The following is an 11,406-nucleotide window of genomic DNA, read 5'->3' on the forward strand; positions in this document are numbered from 1 at the left end:
TCCCTGAATGCACTTTTTTCAGTGGTGTGGTCTGCCCTGTGTGATTGCAGGCATCTTTTTCAGAGACCACACTCTCAAAACCACCACCATTTCATTCTGTCTTCACTTGAGCTTTGCAAGACTAAATATCACTGGAGAAACTCAGCCTATGGCTGGAGCGACTGAGAGACAGGCCCCTCATCTGCTTTTTAGTAGATAGTCAATTTAATTATATGTTGGGCCATTCTGAGCTGCAGCAGGTGAATTTTTTGAAGTGTCTTAAGTTCATGTCAGCTTATTCAACTGTTTGAGAGAAGGCTGCTTTCCTGATATGTAATTGCAGAGCATTCAAGACCCAGAGGACATAGCTTTGATTTGGATTTTTATATTGGTGGATATATGTATAATACAAATAATCTTCTTGAACAAATTTTATTGGTTACATGGTAGTAAAACAATTTTTCATGTGTGTATATGCCCAAGTAAATATACATATGAGTACACTTATAATAGATATAGAATCATAGTACTATAGAACCATATAGTGATTTAGATCAGAAAAGAATTTTAAGATCATTGAGTCCAACTCAACACTGTCAAGTCCACCAGTAAACCATGTCCATAAGCATCACATCTACACAGCTTTTAAATACCTCTGGGGATGGTGACTTAACCACTTCCTTAGGCAGCCTGTTACAGAGCTTGACATCCCTTTCAGTGAAGAAATTTTTCCTAACATTTGACCTAAACCTCCCTTATCCTTGCACTTATCCTTGTAGAATCTTTGTATTTGTATAAAAAAGTAACTTTTTTTTTTCTTCCAAGTTTGGAGCTTATTTTGAATTGTAAGACTCACAGAAAATAATTGTGGGAGCAACAAAACTGAAGTTAACTGACTCCCTACAGATTTGTCTCCTTTGCTGTCCTAGTCATGTGTCCTGTGAAGGGTTGACCCCAGCCAGCAGCTAAAGCTCCATCTGGTCAACCTACTCAATTCCCCACAGCAGGATCAGGGAGAGAATCAGAAGTGCTGAAGAAAGAAAAACTTGCAGGTTGAGAAAAAGACAGCTGAATAAGAGAATGAAACTGAAAAAAGCCACAAGAGGTAATACAAGGACAAAGGCTTGCTGCATTCTACCAAGCAGACAGATGCAGTCTTTGAGCAATACCTACTCTGGAAAAAAACTCCCTCTACCCTTAGCTTTATTCCTGAGTGTGATGTTATATAGCACAGAATATCCTTTTGGTCAGTTTGGGTCTTCTGTCTCAGCTGTGGTGACAAATCTAAAAGACATCACCATAAGGGCTGCTGCGAACAGAAGTCACTCCATCCCAGTCAGACCAAGTTCACCTTCCCACCACCAAAATTTAGCTCTCAAAATTGCCCTATACGATTGACACAGACCCTGGCTAGAAAGACAGCATGTGCTGTGGTTGTTTTTTTTATGGGCTCTGACCTGGTGGGAAATCTCACAGTATTTGTATGGTCCTCCTTTTCAAAACAAGCACAACATATTAAAATTATTTTCTGAGATGCTTTTTAAAAAATGCTTCTCCTTTGCACACAGGCAATGTTAATCACAAAGAACTCTAGAAAACTCACCCGGATAAAAATTTCTATTGGAAATTACTGGTTGCACTGGATTTAAATTTCTTTCATTTGTATCTTTAACCATATTTCCCATTTTCATTTTAGTGCAGAATGAAGCATCTTCTGCAGAAGCTGTAGCCCTTGACAAGATGTCTGGTTTTGGCTCTTAAATGATCTAGATGTGAACCTTCAGAAATTAGTGTGTTATAGCAAAGAATTCTTCAGGTTTATCTCTACTCTTGTGCTGTTTAAACATAATTGGAGCAATTCTGATTTCAGAACTTGTATTTAATTATTTGGTTTATTTCCCTTTTTTTCCTGTCCAAAATGACACATGAGTTTTCAGAAAGCTTTAATTATTTTCATTTTCTGTACTGCATGTGGTGATCAGTGCCCACTGTCCTGACCACAGTCCCACCGTTTCTGCATGCACAGGGTAGTTTTGGTTGCTAACAGAAATTCTGAATGATTTTTGCAAAAGTAGGCAACATGTCAAGTCTAAGGTAGACACATAAGAGGAGAACTTACCAATTTATCCTATGTTTAACCATGTAAGAGTATCTATGTGAACAGTCCAATAAGAGGCTACTGTTGTTTCCCCTTGGAGGAATGGTTATGTTCTGAGTTGCCAATGAAGCTGGATACAGAGAGGTTTGGCCAAGCAATGGACCAAATAGCAGGATCCTGGAAAAGAGTTCTTGCAAAGAACATTGAGTTACATCTTAGATGGGAGAAAATTTGGTTTGTTGAATAGTTATAACTTTGCGAGCCCAAATAAACGTAATTTCATTTCTCTAAGTTTTAACAAAGCTGCACTTATGGCAACATCAGAGATTCTTGTAAGGAAGGTGTAGCCCTGAAACATGTCTTTCCAGATTTCTGTTTTTTTGGTTCCTTTGATAGAAGCCTCACTAGCTCTGGAGCATTAGCTGCTATCTACAATGTCACTTTAAGCTGGAAGATGTCTAGGTGCTGGTAGGACTATCAGACATTTCCATGTCATTCCAGCAAAGTGGCTCCTGAGTTGCTACAGTGACTTGTTTAGGGATGACGTTTGTCACTGTGCTGTAGAGGGGATTTGGACAAAGTTTGCCCTCAGAAACCAAAACTTGTAATAACTACAGGTTACAAGAGCATCTGTGCATGAATGGAGCTCCTTATTTCAAAACTGAATGATCTTCCCAAAATTCCCTTCACCTTTTTGCAGTTTAAGACAAGATTTCTCTTTTGAAATGTATGAGCAGGTAACACAGCGCTACTGCCCTCACCCTCACTCTCCTCCTTTCACAAATGCCAGCATTTGGCACACAGAAAAAGAAACTGCTTAATGACTTATAGTCAGCTTAAAAGTGTGTGTCAGCACACACTAGGGTACTTAATGAAGAGAGAGAAGTGCAACATAGCACTGAGTAATACTGAAACTTAACAAAAAAAATACAACATATTCTGATAGCAGGCTTGGTAAGCAAGGTACCCAGTGTTTGCTGCTAACAGCTCTACCTCTTTAACTTTGCCTTTGACTTTCTAGGAGGTGGAAAACTAGAGAAATCTGTGCACAGACACCTGCACTTCCTTGGAGAGCAAGCATAAAAGTAAGAACTTTTCCTGGGTTACCAGGAAAGATGAAGGAAAAGATGGAAGTGTAAACTAAATACTCCATGTAAAATTCTGAACTGGTAGTTTCCCTAAAACACAACTTTTCATGTGGTAGTGACCACAGGATTTCTTTCTAGGACTTGACTGGGGAAAGAGCCCCTTCCAAAATGAAACCTTGTCTGGGAAACCTCTTCCTCTTTTCTAATAGCTGAGCATTAGAAACATTCAGAAGTACTTACCTCCTAACTGATGGGTTTCCTTCAACCCTGCAAAACTTTGAAAGTAAAATATATTCTGGGCTGAAAGAAGCAGGCTTAATTCTCTGTGATCCCTCAGGATCTGATTATTTACATTCCACATCAAAACCAGAAAGACAGTCTGGCAAAAATTCTGAGCTTTTCTGCAGTTAAAATCAGTCTATGGGTCTCAAGACAAAAGCAGTAGGATGTGTTCTTACCTAAACAAATGTACAGTAAAAGACCATCACAAGTACTGAAAATTAGCATTCTGAGAAAGAGAAATCTGAGACAGGTATTAAATATCTTCCTCCCGATCATCAGTCTATGTATACATGGGCTTTTCCTTGTGTAAGCTAACTCCTGGGCTAGTATGTCTGTTAGAGTATTTTGCTGTGGTTTGGTTTGGGGTTTTCTTCAGTATCTGATGAAACATTGAATTTAGAGTAATTCAAGGAGCAGTTGTAGTCACGACCATTCTGAGGACGAACTCAAGTACAAAATGGAAGGCTAATAGTTTGTAGTGGAGATTTCCAGCATATGCCACAGGATCATGTGATGTCCTCTTATTGCTCCAAGGGTCTATACACTGAGAGGTTCAAGCCCCCTGCTCTGTTGCTGTCAATTGTTCCAGGCCAATGACATTGCAATTCTCCCAAGAATGTAAAAAAATCAAAAATAATTAATAGGCTATTGTAGCTTTTTTGCTAATATACTAAGTGGCAAGTCTCATTTATCCAAGCAGAGGAGCTCACCTTTTCTTGTGTGTGAGTAGAAAAATTCCAGTGTACTACTGATGATTTTTATTCATGTGAATGCTCATTAACAAAAATTGCAAACTTGGTATCTCCTTGAGATACAGCTGAGATACGGAGTAAAGACTTTCTAATGTAGTGACTCAGAGACATCACATTAAAAAGAGGACCCAATCCAAATATCCTTTTTAAACATGATAATGAACTAACACTTTTAACAGATTAAATATTTCAATAATATAGAGAAATCATGTGATAGGATAGGGATGGAGAACACCTGCCAGCTGCATCTGAGAGAGCAAGATGTGACTTAGATATGGAGAGTTAGGTTAAGTATGAAGGATTTCATACTTAATTTTTATCCTTAGCAGAAAGCAACTTCAAGCTATTGATTTCCGGCAACTGCTTCAAAACCAAGACCCAGTAAGCATTTGGTACAAAAACAGACTATCATTTTCTACACCAGTTGCCCAGTTGAATTCTCCACTTTCACATTTAGCCTTATCCCAAGCTGTAAGTTAGTTACAAGACCCAGTTGTTCCCAAGGATATTATCTCTGCTTCAGTGTCAGCTCTACTGCCACTGATTAGGCACATATACTCCCCACTTAGTGAATTTCTCTTATATATACACATATTTAGACGGAAAGATAAGGAAAAAAAAATCAACTACTCACTGTTTCATCAAGCTGGTCTGTGTGTTCTTCTTCTTTGTGAACGAACATATATCTGAAAATAGGAAACAGCACTTCCTGTGACATATTGCAAAAGGAGGGTAAGTTTCTTCTTCTCTGAAAAAGCTCTGTTTCCAGGATGAGGTCAGAACTGGTGGATGAAGACTTTATGGGTGCCAAATTGTTCTGCTTCAGCTGGAAGTGGAAAAGTCGTGTTTCTGAACTATTCCATCTCTAAAGGGTTAAGACTGGCTGGTTCAAATTCAATAAAATCCCATTCTCGGGTCAATAAGTATTTCTACCTGCTCTAGAAACTTCTAATATCTACTTTCTTCCAGTTTGGATCCATTGCACCTTTTCCTGCCACCTCGTGCTGTTGTGAAAGGTTCCTCTCCTTCCTTGGAGGCTCTCTGCAGATATTGAAAGGCCACAATTAAATCACCCTGAAGTATTCTCTTTTTCATGCTGAACAAACCAAATTCCCTCAGACTTTTCTTACAGGAAAAGTCTTCCATCTCTCTAGTTGTCTTGGTGGCCTCCTCTGGATTTGCTCCAACACTTCCTGTGCTGTGGCCCAGAGCTGATGCAGCACTGTAGGTGGGGTCTCACCCGAGCAGAGCAGAGGGGCAGAACCCCGTCCTTTGCCTTGCTGCCCACATTGTTCTGGATGCAGCCCAGGACACGTCTGGCTTTCTGGGCAGCAAATGCACATCACTGGGTTATGTCAAACCTCTCATCCATGAGCACCCCCAAATCATTCTCCCCAGGGCTGCTCTTGATCTGTTCATCCCCCAGTCTGTGCTGATACTAGGGGTTGCCCTAACCCAGGTACAGCACCTTGCACTTGGTCTAGTTAAACCTCACAGGGTTCCCAAGGACCCACTTCTTAAGCTTGTCCAGGCCCCCCAGATAGCCTACTGTCTTTCAGCTGCGTCAACAGCCCCACTCAGCTTGCTGTCATCTGCAAATTTGCTGAGGACCCACTCAATCCCTTTGTCATTAATAAAGATATTAAATAGTACTTGGTCCCAGTACAGACCTCAGGGGGACACCACTTGTCACTGATGCCCACTGGGACTCCGAGCCATTGACAACTTCCCTCCAGACAGGACGGTCCAACCACTTGCTATCTATCTAACAATTCACCCATGGAATCCATCTCTCCACCTTCGAGAGAAGGATATTGTGGGGGCTGTTCAGAAGTCCAGATAAACAACATCCCTTCTCTTGCCCACTCTTGCAGTCACTCCATCACAGGAGGCCACTGAGTTGGTCAGGCGGGACTTGCCCTTGGTGAAGCAGTGCTGGCTGTCCTGAATCACCTCTCTTCCCTCCACACACCCTAGTGCAGCTCGCAAGAGGATCTGTTCCATGTTCTTCCCAGGCACAGAGGTGAGGCTGACAGGTTGCTAGTTCCCAGGGTCATCCTTTCTACTCTTTTTAAAGATAGGTACAATGTCTCCCTTTTTCCAGTCACCTGGGACTTCACCTGGCTGCCATGACTTTTCAAGTATCATGGAGAGGGGCTTAACAACTACTGTCAACCAATTCCCACAGGACTCTGGGATGCATCTCACTGGGTCCCATAGATCATTATAAAACAGGACTGATGAATAGTATGGCCACTTCTCTGCCCCCTATGAGTCTTTTTCAATTTTATAGCAAGGCAACATTTTTCAAATTTGCACTCTTTTGGCAGCAGCTTTTGACCATTCTGTCTAAGACTGCAGGGTGTTTTCCTACACTATTCCTGAAAAGCTGTAAGACTGACTTGTGCTACAATTATAGCTGGATTTTTTAAGTTCCTGAAAAATTTATTTCAATAAAGCCAGGGATATATAACCTGATCACACATGTCACAGGGAGTATAAAAGAGACTCATAAAGTTGTTTCAGAAAGAGTGCCTAAGCAAGGCTATAGGAAGAGGGATGTGATGGCTGGAATCACATAAGGGAAGGGGCTGTGTAGATTTTGCTGTAAGTACAGACATAAAACCATTGAAAACTTTCAAGCCTGAGCAGGAAGTGCCTTCCCTACAGTGACACAGTGGATTACAGGGAGACCCAAGACACATTTTCATTCTATACTATCTCCCTCTGAGTTGCTGTCTGAATTTGAAATTCTTTTTTACCACTTAGGACATCTCTTCCTACTCAGTGTACAGGCTGCTAGTTCAGAAGTCTTGTTTGCATGTTTCATCCTTTGTGAACTACTGTGCCTGGCATAGAAATGAATTTGCTTTCAGGATCAAAAATCCTGCCTAAAGAACTTCATTTGCACTGCCTCATGAAAAAGAAGGGCGTCACCTGGAGAAAGGTGACAGCTCAGCTCTTAAGGGAGAAACTCCTTTGGAATCCATCATCCAGGGACTTTGCGTGGATTTAATTTTCTGGGAATAGCAGAGGCAATCCTTGACCTCTTCTCCCCCTGTCTTGTGAAACTGGGGCTTTGCTCAGCCTTGCACAGGGTCAACTAAGTCACTGGAGTCACTAAGCTCCCAACCAGTTCTAGGAAAGGTCACAGGAGAAGTCTTCCTTGGAAGACCTATGTGCTATTTTCATAACCTGGGGGGTAAACAGCAGTTTTGAGTTTGATGGATCCTTGTGGTGTGAATGAGTCACTCCCGACTGACTGGTGTATTCTAACTTGAGGACAAAGGCATGGTTTGGCACATACTATTTGGAAAGAATTTTAATTCTTTGTGCCGCCAATCTGGGTGCTTAGACTGAAGACAAGTGGACAGTGTTTTCAGGCTGCCTGAGCCCCAGTTGCTCCAAGCTTTGAAAATTGGGAATGGTCTCTTTCCAAAATGGTAATGCAAATAATCTGAAGCTTCAAAAAATTTGAATAAGATTAAAATACAGGAGAAAAAAAAGAAGATCTATTCAAAGGAAAAGAAACATATCAGGCACTTTATTTTAAGCACCTGTGACTACATTCTGAACTATAGCTAAATTACTATCATCTTATAGAGGATAGAGCCTGTTACAAAGGGAAGAATCCCCTGAAAATATCTTTTTCAGCATGCTGAGACTCTGAAGAAATCCAGGGGAAAGAAATTGTGTTCATTGGTCTAGAAAGCATGGCCTGTGAAAAGTGATTATGAAAGGACTGGAGGATCTCTCAGACTTAATTTCTATGATGTTACTCTACAGTATCATACAGTTACAGTATCTTACAGTATGGATTTAAAGGGCTTTATAAACATTAACTAATTCATATAACTGCCTAGGAGATAGAAACAGAGGAAGCAGTGGGAGAAGTCTCCCAAAGTCAGAGACATTGCCAGGAGAAGATTGCCATTTAAAATTAGGCTCTCCATCTCCATAAAAAATTAGAATGAACAGTAACAAAAGAGTACATAAACTTCAGCATGCTAATCCATTGAAATTCTATAAATAGGGAAGTACTGCTTGACCAAAGGGAAGAATCAACAAAGAATGAAGAACTGCAACAAAACTGTCTTACTTCATTTGGAGCTTCCTACAAGCTGTCACAACAGTATCACTGAGAGAACTAAAGCAGGGGAGTCAAACCATGATGTGCTTCTATTACTCCATCAGTTGCTGAATGTAAGAGAAAAATATATTTTTGTGACAGTAATACAATGTTATGTGCATACTGAAGTCAGGCTGTGATTTATTTAAAGGCACTGAAATAATTTTCCTTCTTTCTTGAAGAAGTAATCTTTTCCTGTGGAGGGACAGGGATGCTGAAGACAGTTCACTTATGGTGAAAATATTGTTAATATTGCCAACAAGATTACCGAAATAGAAATGACAGGTCTTCAGCTATATGCCAGTAAGTTTATAGCAAAGATAAATAATGGCCTTGCAGTTCATCTCATGTTCTAGGCTTTCCATGGAAGGAGAAATGCTGATTTCAGTCCCTGTGTCAAAGCCTGTTCAAGAATTTCAGGCAAAACAGGACAGCATGAGGGAAAGTTCATACTGAGGTAGCTGTTTTCTTGTTGCTCCAGTGTGCTGCAGCCTGCCCTTTTATGATGTAATTGAATGAAATAGATCTTTCGTGCTAAAAGAGGAATTCAATAAACATCTTAATGAGAATTGTGCTGTGGACTCCACTCGAGCACCCTCACCCACAGCAGCTCACATCAGACATTTTGCTGACTGTCCTCACTTTTACAGGGATGGGCATGTGGCAACTTTGGTTGAACAAAAGGAGGAGCACAAAGCAGGCCTTTGCAAGGTCTGTTAGTAGAAATTCTATCCCAACTCCTTCAAACTGGAAGGTGTAGACTACAGGAATCATCTCTCCCACCCTTACTTGGTAGCTGTCTAGCTAATCTAAGGGCTCCCTCTCTAGTCAAGGGACAGAGGTAGGTATTTGCAGAGGGTGACAAACTGTTTTAAGTTACTCCACCTTAGAATGGAATGAGCTCTCTTTAATTATATAAACAGCCTTAGGCATCAAGTTCAGGGTAGACAGCCAACCTGTGCATTGATAAAACTGTTTCAGATAACCTGAGTAAAATCTTCAGGGCTTTTGGTGACGACAAACCGTTTATTTTGGAAAAACATCAAGTCAAATATTTTAGTTTTGCTGTTCTTTGGGGCCAAGGTGATTTTTTAGCAGTTAAGCCTGATAGTGCTGTCTACTTCCATTGATGAAGAGGAATAGATCTAAGGTAGGTTTAAAGTCAAGTCCAGGTAGCAATGCATCCAGTAGCTGGAACAGATTTGTTATGGCACTGTGAAGACTGTACCCTGCTAATGCCCATGAAAACTGCATGTGCTACCTATCATGGCACAGAAGTAAGGCTGGAAAGGCTGTCCTCCTTTTCCCCTATATCCTCATACCCATGCAGGTGTTGTAAAACTGTGTTTTAGGAGGGGTAAGAAGATACATAAAACAGTTCCCGTTGGTGGCTTATGCAAGTTGCCTCATTAGCTGTTCAGGTGTCACAGTACTTACAGCTTTAGGGCACTTCACAGAGCCTTGAAGGAGTAAGACTTGACAACAGGCACGTAAGTAAACTCAGAGTCCTATATATTCTTAAGATATCCTGCATTACTCACAGAAGAATGACACAAGGACCTATCAGTGCAATCCGCCCTTCATGTTAACCTCTCGGTACAGACATTGTGGTGCTCAGTACCCCATCACAATGCTTGGCTCAGTTTGCAGAAGGCACCCTCTCAGCTGAGGGACTGGTTATTTGGGGTTCTCTTTATTGCACTTCACTGCAGTGCAGGAGCAGACCCTATTTAATGTACACTACCCAGGCCTTTCTCAGAGTGTAGAATTCTGTTTTTCTCTCATGTTCATGTCTTTAGTTCTGTCAGGCTAATCTCTGAGTCCTTCACAGATATTACTGTATTTGCCCTCTTACCACATTTATGAGATGAAGCAATACAATTACGCCCATTTTGTAAGCATCCACTATTCTGTGCAACCTGGTTTGTAAACTGTTCTTCTCCAAAGCAAAGTACTGTGCTGGGGCAGGGTTCTCATCTGTTGTAACTGCTGGTTCTTGATCTTCACATAGATTTTTGGAACATGAGGATCACAACAGCAGAGACTATCTATGAAATATCTTACTTAATGTAAGTAGAAAGGAAAGGTGCTTGTGTGCTAGAGTTAATCACTTTGGGGTGGGTAGGATAAAATCAGCTCTAAGTGTCTCACTCCCTTGATGTGCCTGTCCTATGATAAGCTGTCCTATGATATGCAGATTCCAATAGTATTTGCGGCACAGGACTTGGTATCTCTGAAATGCAAGTCTTTCCTGATTTTGCTTCTTGGGTATCTGCAGGACTGCTCAGTGAAACTGAACCTGAAAGACACAAATGGCTCTAAATAGTCTTCAGTCTTCTCAGAGACTGGCCTCACACTCCTGTGCACCTACCTGGGAGACTCTGCTGTATTTCTGAGAAAACTCCCCATGGAGAGTCCAGCAGCTTGAAGCCAGCTTGGAAGCCACATTCACCAATTTACACACATAATGAATCTGATGTTAGTCATCTTCTGACAAGTTTTCTTTATGGGTGGAGGCACCACTTCCTTCATAACTCTTGTAGAGAAAACAAAAAGGATACACAGAGCTTCAGATAAGTCATTTTCACAGTTCACAGCAAGCTAACCACACACAGAGTCTGTGGTAATACAGACTTCAAATTCTTCTCCATCCTCAGCAAAAGAGGATGATTGTGGTATTTTCTGTACTGTGGTAGATTAAACTTTATTTTGTACTTTTTATCTCTTTTTTAATTTTGAGGCAGTACTAATTGCTGTCTCCTAATGGGAATGGAAGAGATAGTTTACAGCTTTGTCACAAGGGAGATATTTCACACCTGCTCTGTCGGTTGAATGGTTATAGATAGGCTGTTTGTGCCCCTGTGCAAAACTGTCTCAGCAAGAGTGATAGGAAGGCAAGTCCATCTGTATTTGTAAAGCTTTCAGATCACATTGCAGGAGTTGTTTTACATTGAGCACGTGCAAACTAGCTCATTCTTCTTGGAAAGATTGTGTGTTAAATGAAAGGAAGCCACAAGTAAGTGATAGAAATAACTTCAACGAAAAAGCTGTGTGAGCTAGAGAACTTATAGGTGAACT

The sequence above is a fragment of the Poecile atricapillus genome, chromosome 2, assembly GCF_030490865.1.
Source record: "Poecile atricapillus isolate bPoeAtr1 chromosome 2, bPoeAtr1.hap1, whole genome shotgun sequence".
In the NCBI taxonomy this organism is placed as follows: Eukaryota; Metazoa; Chordata; class Aves; order Passeriformes; family Paridae; genus Poecile; species Poecile atricapillus.